Below are 24,848 nucleotides of genomic sequence, written 5' to 3' on the forward strand. Positions count from 1 at the left end.
TTTTGGAGCAAACAACAAACACTGAGGATATGCTTGTTGAGATATGAGGCAGTGACACAAACTGGATGGAATATTTTATTTGGGCCACAGCTTTAATAATGTTCTTTTTCTTAGGAACATTCTGTTTTTGCAGGTGGCTTTGTACATTAATTCGAGAAGTAAAACTCTCAACGTCAGTGTAACAATTCTCTTTACATTATGCAATCAGGATTAATGACATCATTTTGAAGGCCCACGGGCTGAAGACTTCTAAGATAAAGGCGCAGTATTCCACTCCACACTGAGCCAAAAAGCATTACTGAAATGTCTGTAAAGGGCAGAGCTGTCCTGTCCATCAGATGGCTCCGGGTGGCTGCTCCAGGCTGCACACTGTGATGGGCTGCCTCAGCCTTCCTATGGATTGGTCCCAGTGTGATCTGGGATATTACCTGGGGGAGGGGCCAGGCATGGGGCAGCAGCAGGGATGGGCTCCTTCCTGTACTCACTGTGAAGGCAGAAACTGGAGCAACCTGGCAGCCTGCTCTGCTGCACCCTGCCCCACTCTTTCATCGCCTGCCGTGCTCTGCCTCAGTACAGCAGTGGGAAGCAGAGAGCCTGTCCCCAGGACTCTCCGTTTCTTGCCACCACAGAGAAGTGGGGCACAGCGGGCTGGGAGAGAACAGGGGAGCATAGAGGAGCAGGCTGCTGGATCACTCCAGCTCCCGCTGCCACGGTGAGCGTGGGAATGGGCCAGTCCTCTGCTGCTGCCCCATACCAGGCCCCATAATACCCTGGCTCATGTTGCTCAGGGGAAGGTATGGGAAGGGGCAAGGTGGAACAGGGGTGGGGCACACGGCAAGGAGTTGCCTTGGCAACTAAAAGGCCATTACAATTTTACACCACAAGCAGAAATAATTAAATTGCTATTATATGGACAACGTCATCTTGTACTCATCTGTGGTGGTATCTGTCACCTGTCAGCAATTTAGCCCTTCCACACAGACCATATATACTACTGACAAATCTTACAAGACCACTCCCTCGAGCAGAGATGGCAGGAACCTCAGTGGCCAGGGCTATTATACAGGCATCATGGATGCCACTATGTTACCCAGGTCTCTAAACTGACAAGGCAGTTTTCCTCGAAGGGTATGTCTATACTTACCCACGGGGTCGGTGCACCACAAGCAATCTTCCAGGGATTGACTTTGCTGTGTGTGTGAAGACGCAGCAAAATCGATCTCTCTGGGCTCAGCCGTCAGCCCTGGTACTCCAGTCTGATGCGAAGAGTAAGGGACCGCAACACAAGCCCCAAGAGGCGCGATGTACACCAGGGAAGAAAGTCAATCCTGATACGTCGATTCTCGCTACACAAATCGTGTGGCTAGAATTGCGTATCTGGGATTGACTTTGATCTCCAGTGTAGACCAGGCCTAGGAATGGTCTATATGGAGAATTAGCACGTGGTGACTGACTTGTGGTGTAAATTGACAGTGCACTCGCCTGCTGCTCTCTCATAGGCTGTGTGGCCCCTTCTGCTGCACATCACCAGTTCTGGAGTTGTGGTGCAGCAGTGGAGACAAAGACTGAAGGAGTGAAATCCAACAATCTTGCAGCAGCAACCATCTCTGATCCAGCTGTGACATGCCCCCACTGGCACTTTCTGCTTCCTGCTGATTATTCTTCAATCAAAGACCATGACTCCCTGCAAACAATATCTGATATACCAACACCACTGTTCATTGCTTTGATCTACTCCCCTTTCAAACATAAAAGCATCAGACAGCGTTTGCCCCAGCTGTGGCCAAGCTCTGTAGTATATTAAGCCTTCAAATACAAATTGGAAGTTTTCAGAAGTGCAAATTCAAGTTAGGATTTTGTAGCCCAGAAAGGGCAAAATAAATCCACAATACTTTCAAGAGATGTCAGTGCAGATTTTTACACTCTAATGGCATCCCAACTAAGCAAAATGGGACTTCATGGAAGTCCAAGGGTCTGCATTTGTTTGCAGGCTGAATGGCTCAAGCAGAGAGTGTGGGTAGGAAGGTTATTAGAGGCTGGCTAGCACTGTCGTAAAATGTCAGCTTGTAAAAACTTTGAGGAAAATTGTTCACTCAGGGCCTTATTCTAGAGTTTTCACTGATGCAACATTTCCCTCAATTTCAGAGGTCATCGCCTCTTCGGGGCACTGACTGTGTTGTGTGTTATGTACAGCACCTCGCTCATTTGAGGCTGTAAGCAAAGTTATAATAGTAATGGGAACTTGGCCTGAGTAAGGGATAAGGTGGTGGGAGGGGAGAGAGGGAGAAAGATTCTGCAGCTGAAGCTCATTTACAGTATACCACTTACCTATTTTAAACTGTGCTTGAAAGCAGCCTGCCATGAAACAGTGGAACTGGCCTCTTTCTGCCCACATGCACTGTGGCATCCTTTTCTGGGAAAGTGTGGCTTTCCCTCTCCCCACCTCAGTTCTAGTTTAAACATGAAAAAACCCAAACATAACTATCTATAAGATGGGTAGGGGCAGGAAGTAAGAAGTCACCCGAGGTACCTAACAGCATTCTCTTAAAAATCAGCATATCCTTCACAATAGACAGACAGCATTCAATACATGCAGATTTTGTTTAGCTCTCAAGTCCATTTCAGGCAGGATGCTTGGCCACTGAAGCAGTCAGTGTTGCTAGCCTAACTACCCTCAACAAACCCAGGAGGGTACACAGCTTTCAATTAACTTTTGTTTTGCAAAATGAACTGAGCTAGTACTTAGCAAGGGAGAGCACCATTGTTGTGCAAATGAAAGTTTGATCCGGCTGCTCATTCATGCAATGAAGAGTACAGTGTGTCAGAGAAACACTAATGACCAGAAGATATTTTCAAAGAGGGCTCATATACAGTATTTGTTGCATGTTAGAAAACCATATTAGGTGAACCTATGCCCAAACCAAACCAGAAGTATGTAAACCCCAATAGCCCAGATGAATAAGTGCTGCTTTTTTCTAAAGGATCTACTTACAAATGCAAAAAGTTGTCTTAAAAAAAATCCCTTGGTTTGCTGACCTACACTGCATGGCACAAGGCCTATTTGGCAATTCTTTTGCCTGAGGGCTTGTGCCCTTTTTTTGTTTCTTTATGTTGTATAGCAAAGGCCTAATTTTTTCTCGTTTAAATCTTCTCAGGCCTTGTCTATTGTAGAAAACTATAACGAGTGGCAATCTAGTTGAATGACACTAACACAACACTGAGAGAGAAACACCCCTGCTCAGCAAGATGTCTCCTCAGCCAATGGATGCCAAATGTCTTTTTCCACCCTGCAATACACTGAATCAATCTTTTGTCTTTATTAGCAGGCAGAGTGATCCCCAGTCTGTTACAATGCGCCTTTTCACCTCCAGCTGGTTTTGATGCTTATAGTTTCTCTTTCGAGGTTTTCCATTGGCTTTTCTGTGGTTATTGTGTAATTGGCTAGCCAAGATGGAGAAAGACAACTCTCAGCTTCTGGAGTAGGTAATCACTGAGCCCTGGTGGCTCACTTTTATTCCAAGTCGATCAGGGCATACTTTCCTGTAAAGTTAACATTATTCCTTAAATATTTCCCATACACACATCTTGCAATGTTGTAAGCACTGGTAAATTACAAGGTTTCAATAGAGACCTCCCATGCTGCCCATCATGGACAAATACTGAAACGTATGTATTAGGTGCAGAGAGTTTGTCAGGTCAGGGAAAAGTTGATTGTAAAGAAGATTGCAGCCGTTAATGGTCCTCCATGCACAATATTTACCTTAATGAATTTACAAATCAATTTGGGAAGATGAGCCTAAAATTCATTGCTTTTCCCCTTCAGGAAACATAAGGAAAGCCAAAGATATTCTACCCTGGTTGTCCTGTGTTCTGATGGTGGCCAATACCAGACGCCACAGAGGGAATGAACAGAACAGGTAATCATCAAGTGATCCACCCCCCACTACCCATTTCTAGCTTTTAATAAGTCGTGACAAGGGACACCGTCCCTCTTAGAGCCCATGACAAACAAGCCCTAACACATCAAAAAGGCTTTGAGTAAATTAGAAAATGACAATTAAAAAAACAACCAAACCAAAACATTCAAATCTTTGAGGTCTTCTGTGCTTGAAGAATTGTTCATTAAACATTGTGCTAGTTCTCATTTATTTTAATGTGCAGGTTTATTTCAGTGACATGTGCACCTCAAGAATGTGACAGAAACATTTTATAAATACATTAAAATGATAAAAGGCAGCTGAACCATGCATGAGACATGCAATATCTTTACGGAGCTCTGATAATGAATCCAGTCCTGGCCTGCACACACAATTTTGCTATCCTTGTCTTAGGCTTCTCTGGAGCAGAGAAAGAAACAGTGAATTTTGCAATATCTGCTAAGAGAAACTAGGGCTAAGACCACCAAACTAGTTTTTGTACGTAACCCAGGACAGGAGATGAACAGAGGTTTCCAGAAGTTTAAGGCTGATGCATTAATCCTACACCTACACTTCCCCTGCTAACTAACTCATGTGTTTGTGATCAGAGCACATCTCCTACTGTTAAAAAACATGCTTTATTTTTTTACTGTCAAAGGCTTCAGCAGTAGCAATCATTTAACATAGTATAGAAATGTCTTCCTACTGCTGACAGAATAACTTTACATTAATGCATTAAGTGCTATTTACTTTCAGATATGGCATCATATTCACCACGCTCCTTATAATATTGAAGACCTGATTGCTTTTCTTTAGGATACATGGATCAGATAATACCAACAATTTTCACAATGCTTGCCTTGAATTTCAATGCTGCCTCTTGTAACATCTAACAGTGAACTACTGTTGGAATACACTAGGTCCCTCACACCACGCCGAATATGTTGACTTGTTAAGTGTGTGGAAACTGCATACTCCCTCGCATCCCTCTCCCCTCCCAAAAAGTTAAGCAATGGACCATTATCTTAGATTTTGACATCTGAAGAGAGGATGCAAACACCAGGCAGGAAGTTTTTAGAATTGGTATAAAACTAGTCCATAAAAGATCTTCCAAAGGGAATATTACAACAGGATGCAGTAAAGGAAAAAAAAAAAAAGGAAGATTTGAAGTGGGAGAGGCTCACACTATAAATGAAAAATACTGAGAAAAAACAAAGCATACCAAACACAGCAGAAATGACTTTTGTTCAATGGGAAATGTATCATTAGTATGTTAACTACTTAAAATAGACTGAGTACACTGGTGGCATTTTTAAGTATAGGTATGCTGTACCTTCCTAGTAAAGAAGCATGGAGGTATACTTGTAATCACTGTTTGTGCTACTCCTACTAGGCCACCAACATATAGGTGAAAATCAATAGGTAACGTTCTATGTACTAGAATTCTGAAATCTTTGAAGGCATTCCCTCACAGACACCAAATGCTTCTTGAAGAACTAGAAAAATAACTGATGTTACTCCAACTACAGACTAGAAATTCAGGTTTGTAATTGCTCAGTTATATCTGGTCCCAACAAAGATAATGAATATTATATTGTGCAGTCATGACTTGCATAATACATATCAAAATTCCATAATGCAATATGATGAACCACCAATGCTATCTGGTCCCAACAAAATTAATGAGCTATTACACCGTGCGATCATAATTTGCATAATATGTATCAAAATTCCATAAAGCAATATGATCTAATGCAATAGCAAAAGTAACAGAATATAAAAGTTTAGATCTTGAATTTGTTTCATTCCAAAATCCCAGCATTTATCTTAAAAGGGACAACGAGCTAAAGTCTGTTCAAGACACTAAAAAATTAGCCCATATACCCAAGAGTTAACAGGATAAGAAACAAGATAAGAAAAGATAGGATTGCACACAAACACAGAGGAACTTTGCATTATACAAACTTTTGTTTGTCTTTGTTCACATCTTGAAAGTCTCATGGAAGAACTTGAATATCGAGAGACTGATGGCTTGGCAAAGAAGAATAGCGAAACTCCTTATAATTATGGAACAGGGCAAGCTTTTACAGTTATTGGCAAGATGATCTCAGAGGACAGGATTAGAAGTAGAGTTATGCCAAAAGTCCTCAGCAGAAGTACCCTAGCTTGTAATTGGCACTCAATTATTGAGCCAGCAGGTTTTGGTCTGAACTATTTTCAGGCTCAGAAAACACGTGACAAAATTGGAATTGACGTTTGTTGAGCTACATGGAGAGATGAAGATTTGCTGAGGCCAACATTTTGTTGGTTTGAACTGAGTTTACAGTGAATGGTCAGATACAGCAAATTATACGGTAGATATCAGAGGTATGATTAGCAGTAATCACATGATCTGAAGGGGACAGCCACAACACAAATTGTGAGAATGCCTTCACAGAATGGGGCTAAGTCCTACTGAATTCTAAATCTGCAATACAAAAGCAATGACCTTACAGTCCTAATTAGCATTTACACAACTAACAAAGAGCTGCTCAACAGCCTGAAGATAATAAAAATACAGCCAGGAAAAAAGAACTGGGAGGACAAAACTAAATTTGCCAGCTGTAGAACAAATTCAGCCTTGTCCTTCCTTTTAATAAAAGGTCAAGGAAGGCTATGCAAATCTCACAAGGTGAAACTCATCCTTCCCAATTACTTTTACATTTGTGAAGTAACAAAGGAGACTGCATTGGATATACAAACTTTATGAACTAACATTTTTGAAGAATGAATATATAGCAAATGAATGATTAACAACATTGAAAAAGGTAAGCAAGCACATAGCTTCCTCATAGTTCTTCCATGCAATAAACATAAGATTATTAATTTATCCTTTAAATCCAGTTCTCCTGCAGCACACTGCAATTCCCTGCTGCATCACTAAGTGAGAAGTGACGGGTATGAGGTAGTCAAGGGAAGACTGCTCTAGTTAGGAGAGCTCAACGACAACAAAGTTATGGTGTCATTACAGTGAATCCACGGCCATCTGTCTTCATTTTGATAACCTCCCACGTCACACAAACGACATTCTTCCACAAAATCCCTGCAAAATCATACAGAAATAGCATCAAATGGAGCATGACTCCCCACTCCATGGGTTTGAAAATGAAGCCTCTCATAAAAAGAAGAGCTATTCCCTCAAGTGGCATTTCTGCAAAGGCTAGTCAGTACTACAGACCTCTCTACTGCGTCAGACTAGATTTTACAGCACAGTGCCATTAGTCATATTTATGAAGAAAGGAAGTGGATGAGGAAACAGAAATGGGAGAGGTTGCAAAGAGTGGTCTTGGTCCCTAAGAGCTAAAATGCATGAAAGAAGCTATTGATTCCTCTTGTTTGTTCAGTCCTTTAAGTGACTGATGGAGGGCCAGAACCATTCATCTTTCCCAGCAGACACCAAATGGGAATCCCTTAGGGGGACAAGTAGAAATGCAAGCAGAAGACTGAACATTTAAAATAGCCTGGAATGGGGAGAGACTTTGGCAAGTCAACCAGCCAAAAACACTGCTGTCTATATTCTTCTAAAATATTGTCTTCTAGAAGGAGCTGTTGTTGCCATTATTTTGGATTGATCTGTCGCAGTCTGCTGAGAAAGCTCACAAGTCATAAGTTATCTTCATACGAGATGGCATTTTTTATAACCACATAACAGGATTCAGAATAAAATAATTACTTTTCACTGAAGATGAGAGACATGGTTAAAATGACAAAATAATACCTGCTTCAACCTGTACTGCTTGGTATTCATTAACACTTGTCTGCAGGTAATTACGTGCCTTCAGTGGTATCTGAAGGACAAAACAAAACATTATATATTATAAAGACTAGAGATTCAAGTAATGGTAAGAAAATAGTGGAAACAAGTGGTTACATGTAAAGCACAACCATAACATGCTGTCTACAGACAAAGGTCACAACTTAATTCTTAACTAAAGAAGGTTCTCTCAATCAAAAAGCTCTGCAGTATTTTCAACCAAGTCTGGCTGAGACTCCCTTTAATAAAGCCATAGCACTGTCCTTTTATCCCTCGATAAGTGTGTTTGGATTATGTCACTTCCCCCCTACCCCACAACCACACTCAAAGAAACCATTGAGAGGCACCTCAGTATAAGGTGTTCTTTCTCCACCCTGCTTCTCTCTTCCTTGTACTGCTTCTCTCCCCCTTAGAGTTTGCTTCTGAAGTGCTCTCATCTCATCGTTCAGTTCAGACGGGTGATGGGAAACACACTGTGAATGATACTATTTGATCGACATGAGAACAGATAGATGGCTAGTCATCTCGTGCTTTTCGTATTTGCTGGTGACTGATACATGACCATAGCCTTTAAGAATATTTTTTCAGTGTGTGTGTACACACACACACACACACACACACACCCACACCCACACACCCCTCCTCATGTAGTATTGGTACCGACATTTCAAAATGGTATGAATAACTAGTGTGACACCAGCTTTCCTTTGAGACCTCACATGACATTATTTGGGTAACTAGAATGTACATCTCAGAACCAGGAGACACCTGCAGCCCCTCTGGACCCAGTGGCACCAGAAAGGGGGAAGCCAGAGGGTCATGGTTGAAAGTGGATGGACCTGGCTCATCCATTTTTAGCCTGGTGGACCCCTTCCCCTCCCTTAGAGGCCCCATCCCACAGCCAGGAGCCCAGATGGAAATTCCCGGCAGTTGGGGGAGCCATGTGGACCCTCCACCAATCTGTGGCACAGGGGACCTGAAAGCAGATCTCGGCTCATGTCTCACCCTCCAGGCTCCCTGCCCAGCCCAAGGCTAGTGGAGCTAGAGGCTGGGGGATCTGCCTTAGCTCAGGGCCAGTGGAAGGTCCATCCCAGCTCACCAAAGCTGCCTGCACAGCTCTCACCCAGTCTGGCTCCAGTGGGGAGGTGGGGATTTGGAGATGCAGTCTGGCCATAGTAAGAACCATGCAGGCAGCTGTGGGGAAGTGCCGGGGACCCTCCACCCGCCCATAGTGTGGGGAGAAGTAGAGCGTCCCCCCAGCCCATGTCCCCATCCCCATGAAATGGAGACCCCTTGCTGTGTCTCTGCACAGCTGCTGCCTTGGCTTTTGCCGCAGCCAGGGTGCAGCTCCAGGGCCCTGACCCCTGGCCAGAGCCAAGTCAGTGTAAAAGCCACAGGGGAATCTATGTGAGGAGCCTGAGTCCTTCTACCTACCCTATGTGTGTGTGAGATGGGGGAAGGGGGCTGCTTTTGACCCCCTGGGCCCATTCTGGTTTCTGGCTTGGCTGGGGCAGTGCGTCTGGGAAGAAGTCGGGGGTGGAGCCTCAGGAAGAGGCAGAACTTTGGGGGAATAAGAGGGACAGGGACCACAGACCCCCTCCCCACTTTGGGAAGGCCCTCTTGCTCCTATCTGGACCTTTGTCTGTTGGCATTAAGAGATTCTAGGGTCACAGTGGTTTTATAACAAAAGCTATAAAAATACAAGTTTAACCACTTTTACATAGAAAAATCCCTCTCCTTTGCATATATTAATAGCAAAACTAGTGGGGGTGCCAGAGAGGAAGACTAAGACATTCTGTAAAATCTTAGGCTATAAACAACTAAAAACACACTGGCAATGGGCAACTGAGACAGAGAACAATCAGAATCTAAGACACTAGAATTTTTTTCCTGGACAATTTAAAACCTAAGAATGATCTATAGCAGCAACGGAGTAGATTGGATTATTACAGACAAAAATCTATCAGTGGCTTATAGAAGGAGTAGATTTTTAAAAGTAGAAAGTGGGGGATATAGGAGACATTTTTTTTCCTTTTTTGTGACTGTACGTGCCAGTATTGTGTACCTTTACCTTTTTTCAGAGTGGGCCCAGGAGCCAGAGACCCTGAGCACCACAGCAGCATGAGGCCAGGAGCTGGGGCTCTGAGCCCCATGGCCATGCAGGGCCAGAAGCCAGAGCCCCTGAGCCCGGATAAGAGTTAAGGGGCCTTCTTATGGCTAGTATTTGATTTTCCACCAATTTAAGCCAAGAGATTTCCTGATTGTTAAGTCACTAGATGTGTCGTGAAGCCATGTTTATTGCAGGTTGGATTTACCATTATCATCATACGACAATGTATGCTACTGTCTTCAGTCACAATTCCTTCCTCTTAATAGCCTCCAGATATTGGCTAATATTGTGCATATTTACTTCCGAAGAAAAGTTAAGTTGACAGCTCCTCTTTAGCATCAATGACTAATTGCTCCAAAGCTAGTTGGGCCAGTTCTTCAGACCTTTCCTGATAGTATTCTGCTCCACCTTAATTTCTTGTTACGTACAATTTAAGGGTATATTCTTTTCTTAACCTTAAGCTTCCATTTGGCAAGATAAACCACTGTTAATGCATTACAGGGTGCAGCTTTCCAACTGAGTTCCTGATAGCATTGAAAAGCGACCTTCAGCCCATTGGGAAAAAAACCCCAAAGAAAAACAGAAAAAGCAGTTTGGGGATGATATTTTCAGTGTACGTAAGAAATAGATGTTAACTCATTCTCTTCTCATTTAGGACCTGAGCCAACTCACACTAAAGTTAGTGAAAGTCTTTATCAATTTTAATAGGTTTTGGATTAGATTCTTAAGAGGCCCTAAATTTGACCACCATAAAATCACCAGCATCTAATGAAGAACTGAGATGCCAAATAGCAATGCTTTATTTTTATTTAAAATCCCACCCACCCCCAAAGTTCCCCAGAAGTCCATCCTTGAGAAGCTAAACAAACCACCTCTCTTCCCACCCCAATCTTCCAAAAACAATTTTGTGGAATCTTCCCAAAACAATTTTTAGGCTGATCATGCTGTTAAGTCTGCAGCAGCAGCAGCAAACTAAGGGTACATCTATGCTACAGGGAAGATCGACCCTGCCACGATCAATTTTACAGAGTTCGAGTTAGTGTACCTAGTGGGAACACACTAAATCAAAATTACAAGGTGCCCCCATTGACTGCTGTACTCCTGCCCTCCATTAGGAGTAAGGGAATTTGACAGAAGCACAGGCTCCCCGTGAGCCTTAGTGGAGGTGTCGTGAAAGCCCGAATTAGGTACTTTGACTTCAGCTACGTAATTACTGTAGCTGAAATTGCGAACCTTAATTGGACCTTTCCCTGTAGCGTAGACCTGCCCTAAGACACCTACTTCTCAGCTATGAAGAGGAGGTGGAGACAAGGAGGTGAAACATCCAGCTCCCTGGAACTCCTTTGTGTGCGTGGGTGGGGAGGAGAGCAGCTCACTCTCCTGGTATGGGGGTTCGATAGCTGCAGGCTTCTTAATTGACTCTGACAAAGCAAATGAGGCTGAATATGACAACGTGTAGAACTTTGAACGTAAAAAGGAAGCCAGAACATATGTTCTCTATCGTCAGGTCACTTTATTATGACATCTTCGTTTTTCTTTCTTTTATCTTTATTGGAAGCTCTCGGCAATTAGCTCTTTAGGCCACTGTTATTACCGCAGGCCTGTTGGCGGATTGTCAAGAGAGAGCCAAAGCATTAATTTGAAGTACTAAAATAACATGCACTATAGAACTCCCTGCAAGTACAACTAGTTCTAGCTCTGTTCCTCCTCTGCTGTTGGACTGGACTTTCTCCTGCTGAGGCAAATCTTCTCTGGACAAACTGGGTCTATAGATAATTTTTGACTTCACTTCAGCCAATGCCCGTAACAAATCTGTAGAATTTCTGACTCCTAAAGACAAGATGGTGTTGAAGACCAAGTCTAAAATCTGCTTATTCTGTTGTAGTTTTTTTGTTCTTGGTCTATAAACAAGTTGTTGTATCTACAGAAAGTCTGAAGGAAGAGAGGTGTTTTGTCTTATAGATGGTCCTTTTGCTTTGCTTATTAATGATTTATTGAGTGACATTTAGTTCTGTTTACAGATAGGCAAGGTCTTGGAGATCTTGTTGAGGAGAGGTGATTTATAACTACTAACTTGTCTCTGTGGAGCTATATGAAACCAGAAAGGAAAAAAAAAAGGAAAAACAGAGACTGAGATTTTCCTCTTTCACCATCTGCTGCACTGTGTGTGTGTGTGTGTGTGTGCGCGTGCATGTGCACGCTAATGTGACTTTTTTCAATACCTATAATCTGTGTTTACAGCGGTTTCAAGTTCTGTTTTATTTTAAAATAGAAACGTAAAACCTCTCCACACTCCATTTGCTGGCCAGCTGGAAAGACAGCGCCTGTTCCTGCTTATTAAAGAGAATGCAGAGCAGAAGGAGATCGACATCACACAACTAATATTCTCCAAGTAAAAAATGCAAATAGGAAACAAAGGAAGGACCATTTGAAATGGCCTCCTTACAAGCATACAGAGGAGTTATGAATGAGAAGTGATCTCAGTTTGATTTCACAAGTTTCCTCTCCGAACCCAAAATTACTCATTCACTGGCAATAAGCATCACTACATAGTATCCAGCAATGGCAAGTCCTAGGACTTTACAGTGTCATTCTCACCATGCGGGGGGGAGCTCCAGTAGGGCCAGAGATCCAAAAACCAAGCTGAAATGTCATTATAATATAATTATACTATAATATTCACAACAGTCATGGAAAAGGAAAGTACATGGCAGCAGCAAATAGACAGAGCTAACTGGAACAATCTCTGAGAAAGCCTCTTTTCTAGTTTTAAAAAAATATTCTGGTTCTCATTTTTTGTGGAGGATCCTGTTGTTCTTTCATGTAAATGGTACATTTGAGATTTTGTATCTATTTTTCTGCAGTAGGAGATTAATTTTACTCTCTACACTTATTTCATTTTCCTTAGATCATTATCTTTATACTTCTTCCACAATGAAATGATGGATACTTGAACTGACAATTAAGTATTTCATCCTTTTCATGATTATCTGTACATTCTTCCAAAACAGTCCTCAAGAAAGTGTGCCAGAGAGTCTCCAAAAAGAAAATGAGTTAAACAGAGTTAAAAATCCTCTCTATCAGCTGGCGTTAGGGTTTTCTAGAATATCCATCCATTGTTGTAGCTAAGCATTTCCCAGCAACCGTAACATCTGCATGGCAATATCCTTAATAGACTGCATGGAGTCATTTGCTCTTCTTCTTTCAGCGGTCATAGGAAACTGCGTTTGGGGTAGATATACAAACTTCTCTCTCTCTTTTAATGCCCCACTTACGGCATTGGATGGCCTTGCAACATGCACTGAAATTAAAACTGCTCTAATATCCTCTGCAGGTTTTATCCACGGTTCTATTCACACCACCACAAATGCATTGCCTCACAATTTGCTTGTGGGTGCGGGTATAAACTGCAGTGTTTCAGAGGGTTTTGGATGTGAACATGGTCATTGATGCAGTTGGGTCCATCTCCTCCCATGATGAAAATCAGAACCAGGGTCTTCGACGGGTGACGGAAGCAGAGTGGGATCCTGTCCAGGGACCGGAGCACAGAACATCCTGTGCAGAAGGAGGGCTTTTGCATTCTGCACAACGAGAGTCTTTTGCCTTAGTTCCACTGTCAGACTACAGTCACAGCACATTATGGTAATCCAGTGTGGAAATGAGGAATACATGAATACCTTGTGGCCAGATCTTTGTTTTGTGAGTTAAGGGGAAAAGTTTCCTAGTATGCCGAACACGTAAGGAGACATTTTTCAGCACATATGGTACCTGTTTATCTTGCATAAGCAAAGAGTGAAATAGGACTCTGAAGATCATATCACTTTGAAAAACCTGGATAGAAACCTGTAGAAATTGAATCTCTAATCTGGAACTCTCTTGCCTGGCAAACTCCATAATCCAGCATGATTTTAGTTAGCCAGATGACCACTTTTCATGGGTGTGGTTAAATTTCCCATGGTCCCATAAAGTTTGTTGCCAGCCACCAGCCCTGACCCTCAGTGTTCTGTGCTGTTTAGCTGTAATTTACTCCTAAGTGTCTTCTAGGAGCCCAGGCAGCAGTGGAAGTGTTGGTAAAGTGCTAGAAAATATCGACCTCCTGTTGTTTTCACATTCTCTCGGCTGGCACTGGTCAGGTCCCGAGGGTGACGGATGAGGAGAGGTTCAATATGTATTAGAAGGGGACTTCCACATTTCAATTATTTTCCTCTCCCTACAAGCATTGCTTTGCTCTTATCCAGGTTTACATAAGGTGCTGGTCTACCCTATGTAGGCACTGGGACATCCCTGTGCTGGGACTGATTGCATCTATGGCAGGGTGCAGATCGCAGGCATTCTGCTCCTCTGGGAACCCATGTTGTCTTACAAGCTGTGAGTAGATTCAGCTAGACAGTGAAGAGAAAATAGAACAAATTAGATCCCTCTGGAATACTGCAAGTCAGAGCTCTGGTGGGAAAGGTGCAAGCTGCCCTTCACTACCTGAAGCCCTGATTGAGAGTAATGATCAATGCCACTGTACTGCTGCACACCTTCTGGAGCTTTGTCATTAAGCAGGTGAGCCACACCTTATGGTCAACAGCAGCAAGCGTGGACGAGAGATTGAAGAGGGGTGCTGTGATGTCTGAGAGAGCTGCTTTGATTAGTTTCCAGGAAGAGCTCATTTTTTAGTGCCACTGTACCCTGCCTAAAGCCCTGACATGCATTCTAACCAACCAATGCCACTTTGAACGTAAGGTTGAACCCCTCCAATCTGGAACTCTCTCATCCAGCAACATCCATAATCCAGTGTGGTTCTAGTTTGCTGCATGACCACTTATCATGGGCATGGCCGAGTTTCCCCTGGTCCCATAAAGTTTGTTTCCAGCCATCAGTCCTGGCTCTCAGTGTTCTGTGCTGTTATTTAGCTGTAATTTACCCCAAATGTGTTCTGAGAGCCCAGTGAGCAGTGGAAGTGTTGGTAATACTGCTAGATGGTATTGACCTCCCTAGGTCCGGCAAATTCTCTTGCCCAACACTGGTCAGGTCCCGAGGGTGCCGGATTAGAGAGGTTCACCCTGTATTCAATAATGGGCAATACAGAAACACTGATTGATTAACTATGACAATTACTTGTAACATTAACAAGAAAAGAGTTAAAGCTTTTAAATTCAGTTAACCAAGAGAAACATGGGGAATTAAAATCTGCCATTACATTTTAATTTTTCCCATAAATCCTTTGATTACTTTTAAAAACTTTTTTTCCATGTCTACTGCTATCAAGCACAGAAAAGTAACAATCTGCAGCAAAGTATTTTGGTGAGATAAAGAGAGGTTGCCCTATGAAAGTAAGTCAATGAGTTCCAAAGGCAAGTACTGATGGAACTTATGCCATAATCTTAGAAAAGCTTGGATGTTAGCAAAGAAGAAAACATTTGAACTAGTAACAATAGTAATAGACCAAAGGAAACTAAGGCCAGTCCAAATTGTGGGGGAAAAGAATTACTTCAGAGGGGAAGTAAGCTGGAGAATATTTCTTTCTAATTTCTCCAAGGAAAATGCCTATTTTCTACTAATTGACAAGTGTATTAATTTAAAAATCCAGGATATATTTCTGAGAATAGATACCAGACTAGAAGCAATTGGGAAACAACATGCATATGTGTTGACTTGGGTCCTCTGCATTGTTGCTCAAAGCTGGGTGCATTCCAGCCACTCCTCCACATCAGTTCTCAGAATCTAAAGTAGTCACAGCTGCACCCTTATAACTGCATTTCAATTACTGAAGGAGGGTGTTTGGCCTACCTGTTTATCAGATCAGTTTTTAAAAAATCTACTTTGCTTGGCTTATTATGTTAACACCCTATTACGCAAATTGGTTTACACCCTGCTGGTGGTATCATCATTTCAGGCTGGTTACCTACAGTATACTGCACAAGGAAGTAGCGCAGTGATTTACGTATTGAAAGAGCTGCAATTTGGCTTCTAAGTTAACACCGAAGGGGGAAAGTCATGATTCTGGAGAATACGAAAATTATATCATTCCAGTTTGAAATGGAAGCTACAGACTCAGGGTATGTCTACTCTGCAATTAAAAACCCACAGCTGGCCTGTGCCAGCTGATTCGGGCTCACGGGGCTCTGGCTCAGGGGCTGTTTAATTTCGGTGCAGACATCTGTGATTGTGCTGGAAACTGGGCTCCAGGGTCCTGTGTGATGGGAGGGTCTGAGAGATCGGCTGCATCTTGAGCCTAAACATCTACACTTGCAATTTATCAGCCTCTTAGTCTGAGCCCCATGACCCCACAAATCAGCTGGTGCAGGCCAGCTGTGGTTGTCTAACTGCAGCATAGACATACCCCTAGTAATCCCAAACGCCCTATCCAAAGAAACAGGCTTTAATTCTGTGTTTAGACATAGCTTTCATTAAAAAGGAGTCTGACACATGCTGGTGAATCAAAGGCTGTATCTACATTACTATGAGATCACATCGAATTTATTTATATTGATTTTCTAATTCTGGAATTTATAAGTGTGATTTTTGACCATCCTCACTTCCACAGTGCTCCCCACAAAGTCGAGTCATTGCTGCCACGCACACATTGGCTAACATCGATTGTTGCAGTAGTGCATTGTGGGAAGCTATCCCACAGTTCCCTCATGCCTGCAGCATTCCGGGTGTGCTGGCTGGTCTTGATGTTATCTTCCCCCATTGCATTTTCATCATTCCCCTCCCGATCCCTGGAAACATGCCGATCCCTGGAAACAATGCTGACAACACTCAAAATTAGAAGAAAGAATTGTTGGTTTCCCTGCACATTACCATTGCCAACATGGGTGCAGTGACTGTATTCTCAACTGTCTGTCCACTTGTCCCACTTCCCATCATTGCCTGCATGTGATCCCTGAAATGAATGCAGGGGCCCAGACTGTTTTTTTAAAGTGAGAAGGAAGAGGATAGGAAAGTGTAGGAAGAAAATTTTTAGTTTTCCCATTCATTATGTTGGTATTGGAAGAGGGTATTCGGCTTTCCAGTGCACAACAGGGCTTCTGTGCAACAACTGTGTTCTCAGCTGGCCATCCACTGAGTATCCCTCTCTCATCAGTGTATGTGATCCCTGGTAATAAAGCAAGGGCCCAAACTGTTTTGTAAAGTGAGAAGAAAGATGACAGAGAAGTCTAGGACTAAAGAATTTCTGGTTTCCTGTGCCATTACATTGCCCACACAAGTGCAACAACTGTGTTCTCAACTGGCCATCCACTGAGTGTCCCACCTCCCATCACTGCATGCATGTGACCCCTGAAAATAATGCAGGGGCCCAGGCTGTTTTTTAAAGTGAGAAGAAAGAGGATAGAAAAGCGAAGGGAAAAAGAATCTTTGGTTTCTCCCTGGCAGCAGCAAGCTCCAGAATGGGTGAAGGGGAATGTAATGGGCGGGGGGGTGGCAGTTGAAGTGGTCCTTCCCCAGTGGCAGTAAGCCAGTATGGACCAAGGGAGGGGGGTCAGTAGTTTGGGGGCCAATTGAGGTGGCCCTTCCCCATGGCAGCAGCAAAGCCCCCAGTATCTTAACTGTCAGGTGAGATTTCCCCCTGGTAGCAGCGAAGCCCAGAATATCTTTCCCACCCTTGGAGCCCTAAATGCGTGACTGGTGGCATTGCCAGCACTGAATGGCGGGCACTTCCTTTTATTGGGTTGAGTGGGGGGCTACCCATGTGATGTGGCTGAATGTGGGAAAGACCCCAACTGTGTGGTGTCTGTGGGGGAAGGAAGGAGGTTCACACACAAATGTCAATCGCTGAGAAGTTTCTTGGCATGTTATGAAAACACAGCTCCCAGCACAACCTGATTGACAAGTGGTGCAGAGGGGCAGGGCCTGGTGCCAGGCGGTGCAGAAAAAATAGCAAGTGTACAGACAGAGCCGTGAATTCCCCACAGGGGCTATTTGAATGGGTAAATATACTCACAGCACTAATTGCACAGAAAGAAACAAGCCATTTCTCAGGCTGTCATACTAACACAAGCCCACAGCTAAAGGCTCGCTGCTTACGCTTGGAAATTCAGGCTCTTCCTGTTACTGGAGAGCAGTGTCCAGAGCAGAGCACGGAGAGGGGCATTATGGGTTACATACAGGACACTTCTGGAGGCTAATAAATTTGCTATTAAGATGTGGCACTTCCACACTTGCATTTAACCGAACTTCTGAATTCAAGCTTAATGATACACCTGTCAGGTAGCTAGTATCAGAGGGGTCACCGCGTTAGTCTGTAGCTTCGAGAACAACAAGAAGTCTTGTAGCACCTTATTGACTAACAGATATTTTGGAGCATAAGCTTTCGTGGGCAAAGACCCGCTTCATCAGATGCATGAGTGGGGGGGCGGTTTCAGAGGGGTATTTAAAGAGTGGGGTCCCAGTAAGAGGGAGGGCCAGAGCTGACAAGGTCTATTCAGCAAGGTGGAAATGGCCCAGGATCAACAGCACTGATCAAAAAAGAGTTAAAAACAAGTCAGATCAGACAGGGGGATGTGAGCCTTTGTCAAAGTCTAATGGGGAGATATTAGCACCCAGAGCAGAGAAGCTGCTTTTGTAAGCTGCGAGCCACTCCCAGTCTCTGCTTAATCCTTGGTTAATGGAGTCAAATTTGCAAATAAATTGCAGCTCAGAGATTTCATTCTCCATTTTATTTTTGAATTTTTTTTTGTTTCAGAACTGCCACCCTTAAATCTGCCACTGAGTGTCCAGGGAGATTGAAATGTTCCCCCACAGGCTTCTGTACATTACCGTTCCTGATGTCTGATTTATGTCCATTTATTCTTTTACGGAGAGACTGCCCAGTATGGCCAATGTAAACTGCAGTGGGGCATTGCTGGCACATGATGTCATATATTATATTAGTAGATGTGCAGATAAAGGAGCCCCTGATGGTATGGTTGATGTTAGGTCCTGTGATGATGTCACTGGTGTAGATATGTGAGCAGAGTTGGCAGCGAGGACCATTACAGGGGCTGGTTCCAGGCCTAGAGTCACTGGTTTGTGATTTGTAGTGGCTGGTGAGGATTTGTTTAAGGTTGGCAGGCTGTTTGTAGGCGAGGACAAGCCTGCCTCCCAAGTCTGTGAGAGTGAAAGATCATTTTTCAGGATGGGTTGCGGATCACTGATGATGCTCTGAAGGGGCCTTAGGTGGGGGCTGTATGTGATAGCTGTCAGGTAACTGTGATTTTGTAATCTCAAGTTTAGTGCACCCAAAAATCAACCTAATGGCCTTTACAGTGAAGACAGTCATGTGGTAAGACTGAGCCAACTGAATTAAATTTGAATTTATCTTGTAGTGTAGACACAGCCAAATAGACACAAACTGTGTTGCTCCTGTTTCTAACCCATTTCCATTTTCTAACCACGTTTGGCCTTTGTCCACAAAGGTCATCCAAATTGTGCTAGAAACAGATTTGCATCTGAACAATATTTCAAGTGGCTTTTAAATGCAGTCCTTTGGGTAGTGAAAATATGACCAGTCAGGAAATGCAGCACAGATTGATGCTGTGAAATTCTCAGTGATTAGCTTTGAAGTTTATCCCCAGTGGGAAAACTGTGGAAACAGACCTCTCCTGTGGTAACGAGCCCATCTACATTTCCTGGGTTGTGCACTAAAATAGCACTGTTTAAATCTGCAGACTTTGAGGCTGCATTGTATTGGCATACTTAGGGAAAGTTCTCTTCACAGTCAGCAGGCCTACGACGAGACTTAATTCCTTTTATAATCAGTAGCTCCCAATTCAGAGGCACCCCTGCTCCAGGCACTCTTGGTACCTTTTCAAAATAACTCAAAATGGTGTCTGATAAACAGGGTGATTTGCCTGAATACATCCCAGAGGAGGAGTGTGTTGTCTGGGTGTGGAAAAAGTCTGATCACGCTGTTCCCTCAGACAGACAGATAACACCAAGAAAGCTTTGGGAGGATTGTTGGCTACACCTTTCTAAAGGTGAAGTAAGTCATCTAGCTCATTGCAGTTCTCCCAGTTTCTATTGGGTACTATGCCGTAGACAGGCAAGTTTCATCTTTCTCTGGGCAGGGGGGCTGGACTCAATGACCTCCTGAGCTCTCTTCCAGTCCTAGGATTGTGTGATTCCTGCCCATTTACACTACACAAGCTTCCTCTGTCGCATGCATAAATTAAGCTCTGACTGCTCTTGCATAGCATTGCCTGAATCTATTTAGCATCTCTGCATCTTAAAAAGTGGCACAAATGTTTCTTGGGATAAAAGGAAGTCAGCTGCAGTAATAAGAAATGTACTGTGCTATGCTAGAAAGGCTCCTATAAGTAGGACATTGTTCAGACAGCCGGGAAGTGGAACTACATAGTAGAAATAAACTCAGACAAGGCAAGCATTTTAAGAAGGCACTGGTCTGTGCATGGGAAAGACTGAGATCACCTGTGGGAAGTCTCGAATGAGAATAAATTTTCAAAACCGTGAATATGAGGCAGCGGGGACCAATTTTACTCTAAGTTTGTAAAGCAAGGTGAAAATTTATGGCACTCCGTTATGAACAGTGAGAATATATTTTGCTTACTTCAGACACTGGACGTGGGACTGTAATTCTCAGACAAACCTCACTTTACCCATGTGAATAAAATAAACGAACTGAACTGGGACCATTCTGGCATCTGACTATGCTGTACACATTTGGAACTGGATGGAAAGTCTCTCTTCAGCTGGCAGGTTGCTTACATGTATGCAGTATGTTAAGTGTACTCTTCATTTGCACAGTTTTTAACACGATAGCTTACCGGTAGACTGTTGTAGATGTGGCACGTACATGTTCTGTGGCAGCGTTTTCCCACACAGAATGATTTAATGGCTCTCTGGTGTTAGTCAATGCAACTTCCCGGTGGTTGCATAAGTAGGAGCTCTTGTGTAGACAAGGAGCCAGTTGCCACTGGTATTGCTACCTCTGTCTCACGTAGCTTTCCTGTGATCAATATTAGCCCACATGGCAATCATACAAGAGAGAGCCAGTAGATGACAGAAGGATTCCACAGCGGAGCGGCTGGTTGAAGAGGAGACTACAGCTTGGTTTACACTTAGGATGACACAGATATGGCCCTTGGGGATGTGAGAATCAGTTATGCCAATGTAAATCCCAGCACAGAGTGAAGCTCGTCTTTCCTCCATCAACCTAGCTACTGCTGCTTGATGATAGGAAGTACTACAGGGAAAGAACTGAACTTTCCACAACTGTAAATCTGTCTCCATCCTACAGGATGGCAGCGGCATAGTGCCAGCACCAGAACTATGCTGTGGTAGTGCCCATGGTAGAGACATGGCTTAAGTTGTCAGGAAGCAGAGTAAATAGAAGGCTTGGGTTGAGGGAAGAAAACGTGAAAGGCCACAGAAAGCACATGACCCTGTCCAACGTGATCCTGCCTCTACACTTGTCTATGAGAGACCTTCAGCTCACATTCTGGGTGGAATGAGCTAGTAAGATTACTTGCTGTCCACCTTAGGGAACTCACTGATCCACCTCCAGGTCAAGAGCATACAACCCTTTACCGCTCTCTTATCCATCTCCAGTAAAGACACAACACCGTCCTTCCACCTTCCATTTCAATATCATCCAGAGAACCTGACTAATTTCATTCACCCCCTTAAGTGGATACTAGAAAACATAATTGTATTGACAATCCTCCATCCGTCTTCCCAACATAGGAGACCCTGACACTGAGAAATGCAGTAACAACCTGAAAAACAAAGGTTTCTGAAACTGTTGTGATGGTTGCCATGTACAGTTGCCATCGCTAGGTAGGAAGGGTCACAAGGTGCTATGATATGGGGTCAGGACCAGTGGGCTGGCAATAATGTAGATCCATCAAGGTAGAGCACAAAGGTTTAGAGACTACTGCAACCCAACACTGCATAAGCATCTGCAGTGTTTCAAAACCCACTTGATGATCTGATGTACAGAAATTTTTTCTATCTTTGCTCCCCACAATGGCCCCAATTTAAACCGCACAGCTGACACACTTTCATTGAGGGCCATGTAAACCGACCACGTTCCTCACATATGCAGCTGGATTTCTCTAAGAATTGTTGACAACAGCAGTTCTAACAATACTCAACTACTTCAAAGGGCTGTGCAAGTATCCATTAATCTTTGCTAATACCCCGAGGAGGCAGATATGTCCAAGCAGGCATCTTTCCCAAGCTACTCTCTAGTGCAATCCTGGCACTATCCAAATCCTTCCTCAAGTTTGATTTTATTAGAGCAGAAATTAACTAAGTACATAGTAAACCCTCAGTTTAATGGACCCCGCTACAACAAACTTCAGAAATAACAGATGCTATCTGCCAGCCCCCCTTTCCCCCCAAAAAATAAACACTGGGGACTCATCAGTGCCATTGCCAGGGTTGGGGGAGTTGCTGGAGCAGCTGAGGCCGCCGGGGCCAGAGGAGCTGGGGTGGGGCGGGGCGCAGGAGCTCTCCTACCCCAGCCCCGTGTGAATGGAGCATGTTGGTGCCCAGATGCTGCTGCTTTCAATGGTGCTGAGCAGCAGCCAAGGCATTGGAGGCTGTTGCCTGCTGGCAGGCTGGGGAGAGCCACGCTCTACCTTTGCTTGGGCAGCTTGGAACCACAGCGCTGAGAGCTGCAGGAGGTGGAAGGAGCCAGGGCGGCGGCACTCAGCTCCTCTTCTGGTAATTGGTAGAGGGAGCTGGAGGTGTGACAGGAGTAGTGAGGGAAGGGAAAAGTGGGGGCAGAAGGCAGGAGTGAGTGATGGGCTGGGAAGGTCAGTGCGTCATCATACAATATAAGCATTTGGACATAATGGACTTTCGCATTAACGGACACCCCTTTCCCCATATGTCCATTAAATCGAGGGTTTACAGTAAAGCTCACCTCTGACTTCCTCCTCAGGCTTGGCCGCTTCTAGGGTTATTAGCTGAAAACTTTCAGCCCTTTTCTAGATTTTTTTTTTTTTAAATCTCCAACAGGTCACATCTGCCTCCCTGCTACTGGCCACCTGTCCAGCCATGCCTATGCTGAGAAACATATGTATTTTAGGTATTAGCAAATACATTTTTATTTACTGCTGCTTAAGAACAGGTTAAGTGCAGACAGGTTTTAATGCTTATAAATATGTTGGCTGCTTGTGGCCAGCCCTAGCCGAGAATGGTTTTTATAAGTGTTAAAACTAGTCTATACTGAACATTAGCCCTTTTTCTGCAGGTTCAGCACCTGCTAACAGGGTGTGTTGATTAAGACAAACTCTGCCAACCTATTGTCTTTGGGCCTTTATTACATATGGAGAAACTGACATTTGATCTGGTTCTCTCGTGCTTTGCCCCTCGTAAAGTCATTTACACCTGCACACAGAGTGCCAAGTGGGTGCACAAACTCACCATTTTGATCTGGTTGCTTTTTATATCCATTGTACTCAATGGACCAATTTCACTAGTCTCCTGAGATGTGTAGGATAAGAGGGTAGGGGGAAGGTGGCGTAAATCCACCTTTGTATTCTATATCCTTGGCCTTCCCGGCTGTGGTGAAAATTAGCACTCCCACAGGGGTGCTTTAATTATGCTCAGCTGCAACATCCCCAAGAGGCCATTCTGCTGTTGCAGAGCAGCTGGAGGACAGCATAGGGGTGCTTTGGTTGCATCCTCTCTCCATCCCCTACACAGAGGGGGATGCCAGCGCTGGCATAAAGCAGCTGTACATCCAGGGTGACGTCAATGCAAAAGTTGGATTCGACCATTAGTTCTGGCCCGTCTGCCTCTGTCATAATGGTATTGGGAAAATGAAAGAAAACAGTCAAAGGCTTCTCAAATTCAGCTCTCAGAATCAGCTCTGCATCACCAATACTTTCTTTAACTTGAAAGAAAGAGTGTCACAAGGTTTCATGGCGCCACCCCAGATCTGGTCATTGGCATCAACTTGACCTTGTACTGGTATGCAGGAAACATCTCAACACCATCAAAATTACACACACACACACACACACACATCACAGCGCAGATTGTGACACTGATCACTCCTTGATCATCAGCAGAGTGAAAATCATCCCAAAGAAACTCTATAAGACAAAGAAATGCAATAAGCCAAAAATCAACACCTTCAATACCAGAGATGCGCTGAAATGCTCTGTCTTTGCAGACGATCTTACTCACAAAACAGAACACAAACCAGACCAACAAACTATTGATGAAACATGGTCCATGCTGAGAGATGCAATACACAAATGTGCCAAATCTGCCTCTGGAACATGTAAATTCTCTAACAAAGACTGGATCAATGAAAACGCTGACATTCTTAGGCCTCCTCTTGAAGAAAAACGCAAGGCACATCTGAATAACATAAAGAGCCCATCTCAAAGCACAAGAGATCAGTTTCAACATGCAAGATCTGTTCTTCAGAGAGAATCCAGGCAGTGCTGGGATTGGGGCAATCTATATTCTAATATTCAAAAGGCGTCTGATTCGGGCGACCTGAAAAGCACGTATGATGGATTGAAGAAAGCACTTGGACCAAACATTAACAAAGCTGCCCCACTGAAGTATTTAAATGGACACGTGATCACAGACAAGAAGCTGCAGATGTTCAGATAGGTGGAACACTACTCAAATCTTTATTCCCACGAGTGTACAATACAACCTGAACTTGCTGACCTCATCCCAACTCTTCCAGAAATATCTGAATTAAATGCAGAGCCTACGAAGGAAGAACTTTCTCAAGCTCTTGATGCTCTCTCCAATGGAAAAGCACCAGGAAATGACAGAATTCTAGCTCAAGTCCTGAAGGCAAACAAGGCTGTGCTCTTCCCCTTCCTCTCTGATTTACTCCTAAAATGTTGGAGAGCAGGTGATGTCCCACATGACATGAAGGAAGCAAACATAATCACTCCATAAAAACAAAGGTGACAAGGGTGACTGCAACAACTACAGAGGCATCTCGTTCCTGAGCATCACAGGCAAAGAATTTGCTTGTGTCATTCTCAAATGCCTGCAAAAAAACTCCCAGATTGAGTCTATCCAGAAACATAATGTGGCTCCAGGGCTGGCAGGT

This window comes from Carettochelys insculpta, chromosome 4 (assembly GCF_033958435.1).
Source record: "Carettochelys insculpta isolate YL-2023 chromosome 4, ASM3395843v1, whole genome shotgun sequence".
In the NCBI taxonomy this organism is placed as follows: Eukaryota; Metazoa; Chordata; order Testudines; family Carettochelyidae; genus Carettochelys; species Carettochelys insculpta.